We start from the raw sequence: 11246 nt of genomic DNA, 5'->3' as shown, positions 1-11246 counted from the left end.
TAATCACTTCCTTTGAAATGAAATTGGCTAGAAGAATATAAGATTTTTTCTCAGAGGAGCTAATTAGCTTCTCACATTGGAGCTATGACTCTATCTGGGGAAAAAACAGGAATTTTTTTCTCTACTCCACAGGAATGTTATCTTACTTTGACCAGGATGGAGGTACGAGGATACTGCTAAATCTGATTAGGAACTCTGGTTAACCAGGTGTTGCCTACCTGGAATGTATAGTTGCTACACCCTATGCTTTAGAACATGGTTCATGTGAAACAGATTTGGGGAATGACAACAGCTGATCATATGGATAGGATAGGACAGGCTTTGGAGGTAATGATCCAGTTTCTAGGTAACATTCTGGCCATCGATCAGCAGAAGCACTATGATGTGGGATGATCACTTCGTATAAGCAGCTAAGAATTTTAGTCATCACAGGACCAGCAGAGTGACAGCTTCTGCATTCACCCATTGTACCCATGCAAATATTTGACATAGTACAGGAAGCATGGGAAGCAGCAATCTTAGAAATAATCAGACTGTCTTGCTACTGCCTTGATTTTCCTCAATTCATTAGGTTTGGGGTACTTCCTGATGAAAAGGGAGGTATGGATAGAAGAAGAAAAAATCTGTTTTCTATTTCCTGATTGATAGACAAGTTTATTAATTGTTAGTAAGCCATTAGATTGGTTTGTTCTGAAAAATACTTTGCATGCAACTTAAATTCACAATGGGAAAAAGGAAGATATGGAATTATTGAAAGCTGCTTTATTATAGAGAAGCCAGTCCTAATAAGTTCCATAGCTGCTAATACCCTGTTTCCCCGAAAATAAAAAAGCCCAATCGTGCTTTTGAGCACATGTGCTAAAATAAGCCCTCCCTGAAAATAAGCCCTCCTTGAAAATAAGCCCTCCCCGAAAATATTTAAGCGCATGTACAGCCGATCCCTGCCATTTCCTCAGGTTAGGGTTAGGGAGACAGAGGTGGAAATTAGATAAGACAGCAAGAAAACCTGTCTTGCTCCATGCGCCTCAAAATAATAAGATCTCCCCCAAAAATAAGGCCAAGCACTTATTTCGGGGTTCAAAAAATATAAGACAGGATCTTATTTTGGGAAAACACAGTAGGAATGCAATATGAAAGATACTTGTGCTCTTTTTGATTTAAGTGATATGTTTGTCAGTTTACCCTAGAATGCTGCAAAGGTGTAAAAACATGCTGGTTGCCAAGGTCCCAAATTTTGATCTGTGATCATAAGAATGTTGTGATGGTCATAAGTGTGAGGATCGATTGTAAGTAACTTTTCTCAGTGGTTGCTAAGTAAATAGTTGTAAGTCAGAGCCTACCTGTAATTAAATAATATGCACCATAATAATATATTGCATATTTCTCCTTTATTACTTGTAGACGTATACATAGTAATACTGTATATATGAAGACATCCACTTCCCTATTTTTTAGTGGTCTAAATATTGTATCCACTTAAATATTGTATCCAGCTCTGGACATTTTAGGAAGGACATAGACATATTGTGGGTAAAATGTATGGATTCCAGCTGAATTTAGCAACGTGGCATGTAGGCAATAGTCTGAGAAAAAGAAGAGCAAACCAAGAAAAACAACAAATGAACAAATAAAAGCACAAAGCTTAGGAAGGATGTTGAAAAACTAGAGTGGATCTACAGGAGGCCAACCAAAATGATAAAGGTCAAAGAAGGAAAAATGTATGAGAAATAGTATTAAAAAGCATGGAGAAATCATGACAGGTGTTTTCACATATCTGAACACCTATTGTATGAAAGGTCTGGTAGAACTGTTCAAAAGATTGGATGGGAAATAAAGTGTTTCACTTGCAAAGAAAGTGAATTTAATTGGACAGAAGGAAATTTTTCTCTGACCCAACTAAATTTTAAATACTCTTCAAGCGTGGAACTCATTGTCTTGGGAAATGTCCTTTACTTGAGTTGATTAAACAGAGACTGGAGGGCTGTCTGCTAGGAATACAGTATATGGGGACTCAGATTGCACATCAGGTCTATATGCAACCCATCCATAGTCAAACAAAACATTATTATTAACAGAACAAGTATTCATTTTGAGTTAAATTAAGACCAGGACCTGGCATTATTTTCTTATATTGAAAACTGCAATTCCTGAAAACTTTTTAATGGGATTACAGCCCACTTTGTCCTTACTGCTGGGCAAGCTGTACTACAAAATCCTTGTGGAATCCTTGAAACAATCACCTGATGTTTTACTATATGTAAACAAATACTATGCACACAAAATAACACATGGGACATAAAGGGAGACAAATGAAACATTGTGGGGGGGAGGACCAGCAGGTAAATAAATGAAATAAACCCAAGAAAATTGGGACTCCAAAATCATTGCTCATTTTACTTGCAAGCTGTAGTCATAATTGTGCTAAATGCTTCAATATGTGTTTCAGATATACACTAATTTTCAGGTGCTTTCTGCCTCAAAATGACTTGAATTGGCCCACTGATTGGCAGGGATGTTGATGCTCCAGAGCTCTTGGGATGTCCATCTCAAAAATGATAATTTGTATATACCTCATAAGGGTTTGGGTTTGTTCTATCCCACAGAGATAGAGAAGGGGAGGTAGATGAGCTGGTAAAGGTCTGGAAACGTGAATATCTTGTTAGACAAAAATCATTTGGCAAAAATTCTATTAATATGGAGTCTTAGATGAGAAATGTGATTAAGGCACAGGCAAAGAAAAAGTAGCTTCCAGAAGCAGAGTCAAGGATTGTTGAAACATGCATGATACGGACCATCTCTGCAATCTGAAAATTTCCTACTTCAGACACATTATGTGAAGATCTAGCTCTCTGGAGAAGGATCTAACCAGAGGGTGATGAGCAACAAGGTGGATGGACTCGGTTTCAGTGTGATGGGTGCCCCATTAGAAGACCTAAAAGATTCTAAGTTAGGGACAGATTGTTGTGAAGAAATCTATGTGGTTGCTAAGAATCAGTAATGCTTTGATGTTAGTGGATCAAGAAGAAGCAGCAAGCAAAGAACTCTTGGGCTTGATATTATCATAGCTGATACAAAGAAGAACATCTAGCAACTGAAAGAAACTGTGTTTTTCAGGATAGTATGGAGAGCACTTGTCACCAAGAATCAGATATTATTGAACGGTTAAAACTACTATGGTATTAATAGTATACTGCAGGGCTAACTCATTGTTCACTCCAGGAATTCAGTTCTGAGCGGCTCAAGATTGACTCTGCATCCATCCTTCCAAGGTCAGTAAAATGAGGACCCAAATTGTTGGGGGAAATATGCTGACTCTGTAAACCACTTAGAGAAGTCTGTAAAGCACCATGAAGTGGTATATAAGTCTAAGTGCTATTGCTATTATTTTGAAATAGAAAAAAAATTAAAAAGTTAGCATAGGAAGAAATGTCATGAGTTTCATAGAGTCCATTGTAAAAAGATACAATTGCCTTCCATTGAAACAGTTAGTACGTACAGCTAAAGATGAATCTGTACTATTACTAAGAATCAATACCAACTTGATGACTTATAATCAATCATATTATAGAGTTCCTTTCAACTTCAAAATGAGTTGACATACACCCAAATTGACTTAAGACATATAGTTCTGAATGTCTTAGTTTTTTCACTTTTATTCTGAATTAATAGCTGAAGTATATGGTTAGATAACTTAGGAAGAGAGATTGAAGGAGTGAGGATAGACTTCAGAGTAGAAGTTCAAGACAGAATATGACTCTGCTTTTCAAATAATTGACCTCATGCAGAAGAACTCCAAACTCCATTCTCTCAAAAAACCCTCTGCTATTTCCCAAGGTAAGGCGGTCAGTTTGGTGACCTTGTAAATAGGTCTTCGACAATAAAGGAATTGCTTTAGCTATTCAGGGAAGTGGTCTACTTGCTTGTACCTGGCAGTAGGTAAGGTGTTGGATAAGAACCAGAGTTAAATCTCTTTTCTGTCATGGAAGCTCACTGGTTGACTTTAGACGAATCACTTTCTTTTAACCTATGTCAAAGGACTATAGTTGGGAAAATTGGAAAAGGAAATGCAATTGTGGGACTATTTTTAAGTTTCTTTAAAGTGAACATCAGCACATCTTCAAGGAAGCATAAATTGTCTTATTGTTCAGTGCTGGAGGCAAGGAGAAGTCTACAAAGGAGAGCAGATGCACTCTCTCTTTATAGATTTAGGGAAATTGTAATATAATTTAATATGCATATACATTTAATTAGATTTTGATTAATTTACCATATATGTATGCTAATATGCATGGCAATAAAGTGAAACAAGTGATAATGGGTATGGATGCAATGGCACTCTTGAGTTTAAGATTCAAAGAAACTGTATCTAAAGCTGCAACATTTCTTTAGCCCAGTGTTTCTCACTCTTGGAAACTTTAAGATGCATGAACTTCAACTCCCAGAATTGCAACTCATAGTGTGCTGGCTGGAGAATTCTGGGAATTGAAGTCTACATATCTTAAAGATGCCATGGCTGAGAAATATTGCTCTACTATCTCAATAACCACTGAGTTCCCAGTCCTATATGTTAATCCAGTGGTGGGGTTCAATTTTTTTAACAACCGGTTCTGTGGGTGTGGCTTATTTTGGGGTGTGGCTAGCTGGTCATGTGACTGGGTGGGCGTGGCTGGCTGGTCATGTGACTGGGTGGGCGTGGCTGGCTGGTCATGTGACTGGGTGGGCGTGGCTGGCTGGTCATGTGACCGGGTGGCCATGGCTATGGGCATAGAAACTACTCAGAGGGCTAAAAAAAGTCATTTCTGACCAATCCTCGCACTTTTGACCAGTCCTCACACTTTTGACCGGTCCTCGCACTTATGACCATCCTCACATTAATGCCCATTGCAGCATTTTTAGCAACCATGTCACTCATTTCACAACTGCTTCTCTTCACCACGGTTACAAGATAGGGTGCAAAATGTAAAATGTGAGGACAGTCGTAGGTGTGAGGACCGGTCAAAAGTATGAGGACAGGTCAAAAATAACTTTTTCAGCCCTCCTATGCACAAAATGCTGCAAACAGGCATAAATGATGACCGGTCATAAGTGTGAGGACTGGTCAAAAGTGCAAGAACCTGCCAGAAATCACTTTTTTCAGCCCTCTGGGTAGTCCCTATGTGCAAGGGACAACTCAGAGAGCTGAAAAAGTTATTTTTGACCTGTCCTTGCACTTTTGACCAGTCCTCGCACTTACGACTGTCCTCACATTTTACATTTTGCACCCTATCTTGTAACCGTAGTGAAGAGAAGCAGTTGTGAAATGAGTGACATGGTTAAGAATGCTGCAACAGGCATAAATGTGAAGATGGTCATAAATGCGAGGTCTGTTCAAAAGTGTCAGAACCTATCAGAAATCACTTTTTACAGCCCTCTCCCAGAGGACTGAAAAAAGTGATTTCTGACAGGTTCTCACACTTTTGACTAGTCCTCACACTTACGACCGGTCATCATTTATGCCTGTTGCGGCATTTTTAATATCCATGTCACTCATGTCACAACTGCGGTGCTTCATGTGACCAGGTGGGCGAGGCCAGGTAGTCATGTAACATAGCTTCTTTGCCCTAATGACAGTTTGCTACAATGTTCGTAAGTGTGAAAAACGGTTATAAGTCACTTTTTCAGTGCCATGCTTGTTAAACCAATTACCAGAACAAATCCATTCTCCCTCCCTCTTTCTCTCCATCTCTTTCTCCCCCTTTCTCTCTTTCTCTCTTTAATCTCTTTCTCCCTCCCTCTTTCTCTCTCCTTCATCTTTCTCCCCTCTCTCAATCTTTCTCTCCTTAATCTCTTTCTCCCTCCTTCTCTTCTCCCCTTTCTCTTCTTCATCTTTCTCCCCTTCTATCCTTCATCTCTTTCTTTCCTTCATCTTTCTCTCTTAATCTCTCTTTCTCCTCCTTCCCTTTCTCTCCATCTTTCTTCCTTCTCTTCGTCCTCTTTTCTCCCCCTTCTATCCTTCATCTCTTTCTCTCCTTCATCTTTCTCTCCATCTTTCTCGCCTTAATCTCTCTTTCTCCCTCCTTCTCTTTCTTCCCCCTTTCTCTTCTTCATCTTTCTCCCCCTTCTATCCTTCATCTCTCTTTCTCTCCTTCATCATTTTCTGCCCCCTCTTTCTCTCCATCACTCTTTCTCCAGATGGGGTAGGGTAGGCTGGCGCTGCGTGGGTGCCCACCCGATCCAAGCTCCTCGCTGGCCGCGCTTTAATCGCTGGCTAGAGAGTCGCTTGGATGCAGGCAGACCGGGGAAGGAGGATTAGCAGGCCACCAGCCACATGAGGGAGACTGAGCGCCTTTGAAGTGACAACCGGCAAAGCAAATGCAGGGGAAGGGCTTCTTCCCCCCTCACAGAAGCCCCACAGCCAGCACCCTTCATCCCCATAGAAACATCTCCGGGTTTAAAGGCCCCTCTCCGCAGACTCCCAGGCCCCACCCTCCGCCTCTCATTCCCAAATCCCCCCTCCCCTCCCCAACAGTCCTGGTGGGGGGGAAATCACTCACTGGCCCCCTCCTCCTGCAGGCCCCCAGTGACTCCCCCCCCGGTGCGGTTGGTTTGGTTGGCTTTGGTTTCGAAACGAAGTTTCAAACGGGCAAGACACAGGAGGTGTCAGGCCCGCGCCCCGTGATGTGTTCCGGAAACCGGTAACGCTGCAAAAAACCACGTGACAGGGAGGAAGGGAGGGAGGCCGGGGCTACCACGGCGCGCGGAGAGACGCCCCCCCCACCTACCCCCCCCTCAGTCGAGTAAGGATCACGTGAGCCCAGGAATTCTGCTCACGATTGGTGCAGAAGAGGAGGAGGAGGAGCAAAGGAAGGGCCACGTGGCCAGTGAGGCGCTTTAATCGCTGGCTAGAGAGATGCTTGGATGCAGTCAGGCTTCTGTCGGATCGGATCCATGCACCTCACTGTCCACCCAATCCAAGCGCCACGCAATTAAAGCGCCCACTGACCGAAGCCTGACTGCATCCAAGCGTCTCTCTAGCCAGCGATTAAAGCACCTCGCTGGCCACCCGATCCAAGCGCCACACGGCTGCTGACAGACACTGGTAAGTAATGGTGGGGAGGGGAGGGGCAAGAGACGGGGCGAACTGGCAATTTAACAAACGGTTTGGCCGAACCGCCTAGAACCGGCAGAATCCCACCACTGTGTTAATCCCTTATTGTCCTTACCCCATCTACCCTTCTACCCATCTACCCTTACCCTTGTAAGGTTCTTTGTACAGAGTGTTCCAAGCAATTAACTGAAGCTATCATTTAGCAGATAGCTAAATGAGCAGATCTATCATTTTGTTTTCCTTACCTGATAAGGGACTTTTTAATTTAAGTCAAAGAATTCTACAGGCAGTCCTCCACTTATGACCTTCCTTTAACAACTATTTGAATTTACGACAGTGCTGAAAAAAATTACTTACAATCAGCTCTTGCACTTACAGCTGTTGCAGTATTGCCACATGATGTATTTACCCTTCATTTTTTTTCACCACAGATAGCAATCCTATCAAGCCTACTTCTAAAAAGTCTGAAAATTCCAATACAGGTCAGAACTATGTCTTAGTGGGTTATACAAATAAAAACAGCACACAGGATATAACTATGTAAAAATAGGGAAATTCACACAGATCCTGAGGGGAGATGGAAATCATGCAAAATCTTGTACCCTGAGATACTCTGCTAAACAAATAATTCCCTCAACACTGTCAGACTATTTACTGAATCTGCACTACTATTAATCGTTTCATAGTTCCCATCACCAATCTCTTTCCACTTATGACTGTATGACTATAACTTGTTGCTGGCAATCCTTATGATTTATATTGATATATTGATCATCAATTGTGTTGTAAATGTTGTACCTTGATGAACGTATCTTTTCTTTTATGTACACTGAGAGCATATGCACCAAGACAAATTCCTTGTGTGTCCAATCACACTTGGCCAATAAAATTCTATTCTATTCTATTCTATTCTATTCTATATGATATAAATTAGCATCAGTGTGAGGAGGAATGTGTGTGTTTGTGTGTGTATAGGTCTTGGCGTATTCGGGTCTTTTCCCGTGTAAGGTTGAGAGTATCTTGGCGACGTTTCGACGAGCTCTCACTCATCATCTTCAGGCTAGTGCTTATGGCTTCGTGCTTGTGCAAGCAAAGTGTGGTCAGAACTGCCGTCTCTCTATAAATACTGGTGGGGAGGTGGGGAGTGTTGGCTTTGTTGCTGTAAGCGGGTTGGTTGGCTGTGTGGTTGCATCTTGGATTAGTAGGTGGAGTGGATGTTTGCAGATTAGTCGGCTGTTTCGTAGCATCCTGTGTGGGTGTGGTCCTAGTCTGTGTTGTAACAACCTGGTTAATGGGCTGTGTGGAAACATCCTGAGTTCTGGGAATGTGACCTCCTGTAGTGGTAATGGGCTTCCTGGAAATGTCTTGAGTTCTGGGAATGTGACCTCCTGAGTCTTGTGCTGTAACATCCTGGGTAGTAGGTTGTGTTGTAATGTCCTGAGCTTTGGTGTTGTGGCCCCTGGAGTTCTGTGATGTGATGTCCTGAGCAGATGGCTATGATGCAGCATCCCAGGTTTTGGTTTGGCTCTGAGTCCGAGGTCTTGTCATGTGGTCCTGGTGTGTGTCAGCTTGCTTTGTGTGGGGATTGGAGGAGAGCACAGCAGCCGGTGATGCCAGCATTTGTGAGTATGTAATTCAGTTTTCAGGTGGTCTTTGTCAGCTAGGCATTTGGTTCTGGAGATGAGAGTCTTGGCTATGGAGTTGATCTGTGCAGGGTGTGATGTGATTGTGTGTTTAAGTATTTATTTTATTTTATTTTTATTTATTATTCAAACTTTTATACCGCCCTATCTCCCAAAGGACTCAGGGCGGTTTACAGCCTTATAAAACATAAAATATAATATAAATATAATATACATGTTAAAACAACATTTAAAAAACTTATTCCATTAGGCCAAATTTAAAACTATAGTTAAAATACAAAACCCCATTAAAATTAAATTTATAAAAAATCAAACCCTAGGCCAGCCCTGCACTGATAAATAGATGTGTCTTAAGCTCGCGGTGGAAGGTTCGGAGGTCGGGAAGTTGACGTAATCCTGGGGATAGGAAAGTAGCGGTTGGTGTGTATTTTTTTCTGGTAGATGGTGTGTCCTAGGGAGCCATTGGGTTTTTTGTAGATTAGGATGTCCAGAAAGGGGAGTTGGTTGTTACCTTCTATTTCCATAGTGAATTACACACTCTCACAAACGTATTAATCTCCAATGGATTCCAAAGAAACACAATTACCAACCTAATACAAAGAAAGACACCACCCAAGAACCAAGACACAGAACAAGACAAAGGCATCGGCCTCCTCCCGTACATCAAAGGCACCACAGATAAAATCAGCAAAATTCTCCACAAACACAACATCAAGACAGCCTTCTGCACAGACCAAAAAATAGCCAACATCTTAAGAAACCCCAAAAACCGAATACTGTAAATGACCTCCAACAAGTTCACTTAACCTTAACTCAAGGCCTTCCAAAAATAATCCTCAGATTGTTATGTAAGACTATACATTTATTTCCTTTCTTGGTTGGGGAACTCAGTGTGGAAATAATTCACATCTTATATTGTAAGCATTAGTGCTTTTTAGAAATACTTGGATTTTTTTTCTTTCTGCAGTATTTTCCTCATTAAGGCTGTATTTTTGAAAATATTATTAACAAATTTTAGGTGAATCACCCTAGCAAATCACATTCATAAATCAGGAGTGTTCAGGGAAGAGTGTGTCAAAATTGCAACATGGCAGACAGAACATTATAAACAAGCAAATACAAAAAGCTTGCATCACAATGACCCATCCATCATCATCTTGCCAGTTTCTCTCTCTCTCTCTCTCTCTCTCTCTCTCTCTCTCTCTCTCTCTCTCTCACACACACACACACACACACACACACACACACACGTACACACACACACACTCTCCACATGTCATGAATCAAATCAAAGGCCCACTTGGAGTAGTCTGGAAACTGCAATGGATTTGACAGTTTTTTGAAGCACTTTGCAGCCCTTTCTATTATTCCAGAAGTTATTTTAAACAAGATAGTGTTACAAATTCATTTTCAGAAATAATGAATCTGGGTGGAAGAGGTGTGTCATGAGTGGTATGTTGAAATCTGTGATAGTGACATGGGAAGCCAGCCAATGAGTTGTATCACCTCATTAAATTTCCCAGGAAACTTGTTTTGGGAAAACATGGATGATAATAAGATAACATATTCCTGTGCAAATGTCACCAATATACTGGAAATTCAGGCTGTCTGTCGGCTGTCTTAATGGGTAAGGCTCTACATTCTTTGATAAAACCTTACTTCAAAATTCTGCATGTTGGGGCAGAATTAAGTTTCTTGACCATGCTTGAGTAAACACTAGCCAAACATCTGCAGGTGCTGTCTTACAGTAAAAGTTTACAGTTTTTAAAAATAGAAGTGGTAAAACCACAAATACTATTTTTTTTCTGGGTCAGCCTAATTTATTTTGGCCCTTTTATCTCAGGAGCAGTGTATTTCATTGTATTTTGCTAGCTAACTAACTAGCTTTGGGTATTGCCCGCAAACCATATTTCTGACACAGTGATGTGTCTTGCCAGTGATGATGAGCCAAGCTTCATTTCCCTTTCAGATTCTTAATCTGTCAACCCTCCAAACATCTTATAAAACCTAGTAATCAGAGACAGTACAACTACATTGCTCTTAATGGCAAGATGGTTGCTTTCTTGTCTCTTCATGAATAGTCAAGAATGTGAACAGCCCTTCTGTCACCCAGATCAGGGGTGAAATGCTCCCGGTTTGGACCGGATCACCTGATCTGGTAGCGGTGGCGGCGGGTGGCTCGGAGAACCGGTAGCAAAAATTCCTGCCCGCCCCCCCCCCCCCATGCCCAGCTGAACTATGTTTCCTTTGGCCGAAAAAATGCTTTTAAAAGTTAAAAAAAAAAGCTTCTGATGATCGCGTGGCTCAGCTGGGATCGTCAGAGGCTTTAAAAAGCATTTTTTCTACAACCTCTTTGGCTGAAGAGGTGGTAAAAATGCTTTTAAAAGGCTGTGACGATCCCAGCTGAGTTGCCTGAGTGTCAGAGGCTTTTTTTTTTCTTTTAAAGGCAAAAAAAAAAGTTTTTAAAGCAAAAGCCTCTGACGATCAGGCAACTCAGCTGGGATCGGCAGAGCCTT

Source organism: Ahaetulla prasina, chromosome 1 (genome assembly GCF_028640845.1).
Source record: "Ahaetulla prasina isolate Xishuangbanna chromosome 1, ASM2864084v1, whole genome shotgun sequence".
NCBI classification, from domain to species: domain Eukaryota; kingdom Metazoa; phylum Chordata; class Lepidosauria; order Squamata; family Colubridae; genus Ahaetulla; species Ahaetulla prasina.
The sequence above is the reverse complement of the archived record's forward strand: the minus strand, read 5'-3'. Positions refer to the sequence as shown.